Source organism: Lolium rigidum, chromosome 5, assembly GCF_022539505.1.
Source record: "Lolium rigidum isolate FL_2022 chromosome 5, APGP_CSIRO_Lrig_0.1, whole genome shotgun sequence".
NCBI lineage: Eukaryota > Viridiplantae > Streptophyta > Magnoliopsida > Poales > Poaceae > Lolium > Lolium rigidum.
The window spans coordinates 166,300,049-166,305,909 of NC_061512.1; positions in this window are offsets into that span (position 1 = coordinate 166,300,049).

The window sequence follows — 5,861 nt, forward strand, 5'->3', positions numbered from 1 at the left end:
AGACAGAGCGGTAAGAATGGTGTTGCTCTCTTTGTGCATGAGCATGAAGTTCCGGAGGTACCGCACCGCCTTGGTCCGTGTCCTTGAGCCGTCCCGGAGCTGGCTATCGCGCATGTAGTAGGGATCCGCTACCGCGATGTGGCGGGGTCTCTCTCTCGTTGATCTTCATCCGAAGATTGATCGCGTATAGGCGGACCAAGTTATAGTCGAGCCGTTTCGAGTGAAATAGATTGAAGACGTCCTCGAACGCTATGAAGAAGATATCCGCGGGGTCTTCATTGACGAAGTTCTGGTCGGACGGCACCTTGACCGAGAACACCGGGTAATTTGGATCCTTTTCTTTAAGAAGGACGCTCTCTTGATAATGAATAGAGTGCCGCAAAGGGAGCATTTGTCCACTTGCGAGGTGTTCCATGTCCGGAGGCGGTATAGGTTTACCAGCTTCATGACACCGGGGCAAGCCATCCGGTGTAGGTGGTACCATGTCGTCGGCCCGGATCCTCTTAGGAGCAGGGCTGGCTCGAAGATGCGCCCTTCTTGGCTCCTCTCTTCCTTCCCTTCTTCACCTGACCTACCGGGGGTGCTTGTGGTGCCGATGGTGGTGCTTCGGGTGCCGGTGGTGCTTCCGAGGTTGCCGGGGTTGATTTGGTTGGCTCCCCGATGATCGTCTTACGCAGCGTGTTAGGGCTGAAAACGGTAGCAGGCTTGACTTGAGCTGGATTGCCGGCCTCCGGAGGAGTGTCTTGAGAAAGACCCGTGAAGACCAGGCGCCGCTTCGTGATCGTAGGGGGACGACTAAGTCGATCGCCGTGTGTGCGGAAGGCTTGTTCATCCATAGGAGGCATGTACATATCTTGGCTGCAGGCGCCAGTGTTGATGTAGGCATCGATGTCATCATCATCATCTACATCGTTGCCATCAAGTGGCACCATGTCCTGGACCTTAGGTGGTGGCGGTTGCGATGCCGCCGCTTGGCGTACCGTGCGTCTAGTAGACGGTCGTTGCGGTAGCGCTCCCAACAACTGTTTGTGGCGTCTGGTGGTGTCGGCGATCATCGGTTCCTTCCGGGTGGCGGCGGCGACCGCCGGTTCCTTCAGGGTAGTGGAGGCGGCGACCGCCGTTTCCTTAAGGGTGTCGTCGGCGCTGGCGATCTTGGGCCGGATGATAGGGGAGGTGGCGCCGGTGCTTTTCTTACCACTCGGAAGACCCCCCCGGACGAATCTGGTTCTTCGGCCATGTCATAAGCCATGAGGTGCAATCCCCAAGGGGCAAAACGTCGCCTTTGTCTGTGCCCGGAGGTTGAAAGGGGGATGGCGTAGCGGTACTCCGGCACTACCATTACCAACTTGACCTTCGCCACGTCTTCCGCCAATGTAGCGCCGTGCATAACGCGGGAAGCCATGACATAGCCGCTAGCAACTTCCACCAACTTGCCGCCGGGCTCCACCGTTTGCGTAAGTATGCATTGTTCATCCCGAGTCGTGGGCGCCATTTGGGCATCGTGAGATGGCAGTCACGAAAGGCATATATAGTTAAAGAAGATGACGCGAAGGAGTAACTAATGAGTTTACCTCCTTGATGGCGTCAATCTCGGCTACTGTCGATACAAGGGCGGCGGTTGGGGGCGTCGATGCGACCAGTTGGAGCTGCGGCGGCGGTTGGAGCTGCGGCGGCGTCTGGTGGAGCCCCGACGCCGGCGTCGGGTGGAGCGGCACCGTCGGCGACACGTGGAAGCTTGAGTTGCTGCCGCTAATGCTGGGCACATGTATCGGCCCCACTTGACCTCCCGCATTCCAAGCAGCCTAACCCCTCCATCAACCCGTGGGGATGATCCGCCGGATCTTCTCGTCCAATAACTTGTTCATCATCTCCGTGTTCTCCACAGGCTTTTCGGCCACCAGCTTCTCTAGTGACTCCACCTTCTTCTTCAACTCCTGAACCTCGGATTTATCCTTAGCCGATGACCTCCTCTCCAGCTTTCTCGTCTTGGCATCCGATCCGTAGTACTCGGATAGCTTCATACTTGTGCCAAAGCCGGACACACGGCCACCCGACATCGGTGGCTTGTCTAGCTCCCTCTCCTTGTATTTGTTCATCGCCCTGTTGAAAGGCGTGTCCCACGGTTCCGTCGACCCCTGGGACGACGGGCCAGCCTTCGTCAACTCTTCATCCTTCGGACAAAGGAACTTAAGGTTAGCCCATTTGGCTTCATTGCCTAATAAGATGAGCGAAATAATATAGAACTATCCTTACCAGGTACTTCTCGAAATCCCTCACGTCTTCGTGATCCGTAATAAATTCCCCCGTCTTCCAGTCTAAGTAGTAGCGGGACCGGACAAAGTTCATAGCCTATTCATCCTGGATTTTGTGCCAGGGGTTTTCTTTCCCCAGACGTACCATCTCGGCATCCTCCTTGTCCCAAGTGGGATGTTTTCCTCGGTAACCGCCGCTTCCGCAATGGTGGGTCCCTAAGTTCATATCCCGCATTTTCTTCCCCGAGGCGGTCCATTTTTTAACAGCGTCACTCTGTAAGTAAGACTTGAATGCATTAAAGTCTTCTAAGGAGAGCGACGGGTCTTTGCTACTTATCCTCTCCCAGCCTTCACCGGCCTCGATCTTTCCCTTCAGCCGGTTCTTCCAGCTGCTCAAGGCGGTGCTCATCTTCGTGAGAGCTAAAGAGTCCACCTTCTTATTTAACGGCTCCGGGAACGTGTATCGTTGGTGAAGCTTCGGAGGAGGGATTGGGCGATAGCCTCGTTCTCCTTGCTTCGAGGTCCCGAGTTAGGATCGGCACGGTTTCACTGGACGATGCACCCTAGTTGCATGCCGTACCCTTTGGCAACCCACGAAGGCTCCAAGGGTAGGCCACTTTCGGAGACTACCGTGAAATGATCGGTGACGTTGGCGAGCACTTGCGGCCTCCGATCCCTCCTTGGCCTCCTCGCCGTCTGATGGCGTGTATTTCACACGTTCGTTGGGCAACCCCAAGAGGAAGGTATGATGCGCACAGCAGCAAGTTTTCCCTCAGAAAGAAACCAAGGTTTATCGAACCAGGAGGAGCCAAGAAGCACGTTGAAGGTTGATGGCGGCGGGATGTAGTGCGGCGCAACACCAGGGATTCCGGCGCCAACGTGGAACCCGCACAACACAACCAAAGTACTTTGCCCCAACGAAACAGTGAGGTTGTCAATCTCACCGGCTTGCTGTAACAAAGGATTAACCGTATTGTGTGGAAGATGATTGTTTGCAAGAAAAAATAGTAAAAACAAGTATTGCAGCAGATTTGTATTTCAGTATAAAAGAATGGACCGGGGTCCACAGTTCACTAGAGGTGTCTCTCCCATAAGATAAAAGCATGTTGGGTGAACAAATTACGGTCGGGCAATTGACAAATAGAGAGGGCATAACAATGCACATACATGACATGATAAGTATAGTGAGATTTAATTGGGCATTACGACAAAGTACATAGACCGCCATCCAATCGCATCTATGCCTAAAAAGTCCACCTTCAGGTTATCATCCGAACCCCCTCCAGCATTAAGTTGCTAACAACAGACAATTGCATTAAGTATGGTGCGTAATGTAATCAACAACTACATCCTCGGACATAGCGCCAATGTTTTATCCCTAGTGGCAACAGCACAACACAACCTTAGAACTTTCTGTCACTGTCCCGTGTGTCAATGCAGGCATGAACCCACTATCGAGCATAAATACTCCCTCTTGGAGTTAAAAGCAAAAACTTGGCCGAGCCTCTACTAGTAACGGAGAGCATGCAAGATCATAAACAACACATATGTAATAACTTGATAATTAACATGACATGGTATTCTCTATCCATCGGATCCCGACAAACACAACATATAGAATAACAGATAGATGATCTTGATCATGTTAGGCAGCTCACAAGATCCAACAATGAAGCACAATGAGGAGAAGACAACCATCTAGCTACTGCTATGGACCCATAGTCCAGGGGTGAACTACTCACTCATCACCCCGGAGGCGACCATGGCGGTGTAGAGTCCTCCGGGAGATGATTCCCCTCTCCGGCAGGGTGCCGGAGGCGATCTCCTGGATCCCCCGAGATGGGATCGGCGGCGGCGGCGTCTCGCAAGGTTTTCCGTATCGTGGCTCTCGGTACCGGGGGTTTCGTCACGGAGACTTTTTATAGGCGGAAGGGCAGGTCAAGAGGCGGCACGGGGGCCCCACACCACGGGCCGCACGGCCAAGGGGGCCGCGCCGCCCTATGGTGTGGCCCCTCCGTGGCCCCTCTTCGTCTCTCCTTCGGACTTCCGGAAGCTTCGTGAGAAAATAGGCCCCTGGGCTTTGATTTCGTCCAATTCCGAGAATATTTCCTTACTAGGATTTCCGAAACCAAAAACAGCTAGAAAACAAAGAATCGGCACTTCGGCATCTTGTTAATAGGTTAGTTCCAGAAAATGCACGAATATGACATAAAGTGTGCATAAAACATGTAGATAACATCAATAATGTGGCATAGAACATAAGAAATTATCGATACGTCGGAGACGTATCAGCATCCCCAAGCTTAGTTCTGCTCGTCCCGAGCAGGTAAAACGATAACAAAGATAATTTCGAAGTGATATGCCATCATAACCTTGATCATACTATTTGTAAGCATATGTAGTGGATGCAGCGATCAAAACAATGGTAATGACATGAGTAAACAGGTGAATCATATAGCAAAGACTTTTCATGAATAGTACTTCAAGACAAGTATTAATAAGTCTTGCATAAGAGTTAACTCATAAAGCAATAAATCAAAGTAAAGGTATTGAAGCAACACAAAGGAAGATTAAGTTTCAGCGGTTGCTTTCAACTTGTAACATGTATATCTCATGGATAATAGTCAACATAGAGTAATATAACAAGTACAATATGCAAGTATGTAAGAATCAATGCACGAGTTCACACAAGTGTTTGCTTCTTGAGGTGGAGAGAGATAGGTGAACTGACTCAACATAAAAGTAAAGAGAATGGTCCTTCAAAGAGGAAAGCATCGATTGCTATATTTGTGCTAGAGCTTTTATTTTGAAAACATGAAACATATTTGTCAACGGTAGTAATAAAGCATATGAGTTATGAAAGTTATATCTTACAAGTTGCAAGTCTCATGCATAGTATACTAATAGTGCCCGCACCTTGTCCTAATTAGCTTGGACTACCGGATCTTTGCAATGCACATGTTTTGACCAAGTGTCACAATGGGGTACCTCCATGCCGCCTGTACAAAGGTCTAAGGAGAAAGCTCGCATTTTGGATTTCTCGCTTTTGATTATTCTCAACTTAGACAACCATACCGGGACAACATGGACAACAGATAATGGACTCCTCTTTAATGCATAAGCATGTGGCAACAATTATTATTCTCATATGAGATTGAGGATATATGTCCAAACTGAAACTTCCACCATGAATCATGGCTTTAGTTAGCGGCCCAAAGTTCTTCTCTAACAACATGCATGCTCCAACCATAAAGGTGGTAGATCTCTCTTACTTCGGACAAGACGGACATGCATAGCAACTCACATGATATCCAACAAAGAATAGTTGATGGCGTCCCCTGAAACATGGTTATCGCTCAACAAGCAACTTAATAAGAGATAAAGTGCATAAGTACATATTCAATACTACAATAGTTTTTAAGCTATTTGTCCCATGAGCTATATATTGCAAAGGTGAATGATGGAATTTTAAAGGTAGCACTCAAGCAATTTACTTTGGAATGGCAGATAAATACCATGTAGTAGGTAGGTATGGTGGACACAAATGGCATAGTGGTTGGCTCAAGTATTTTGGATGCATGAGAAGTATTCCCTCTCGATACAAGGTTT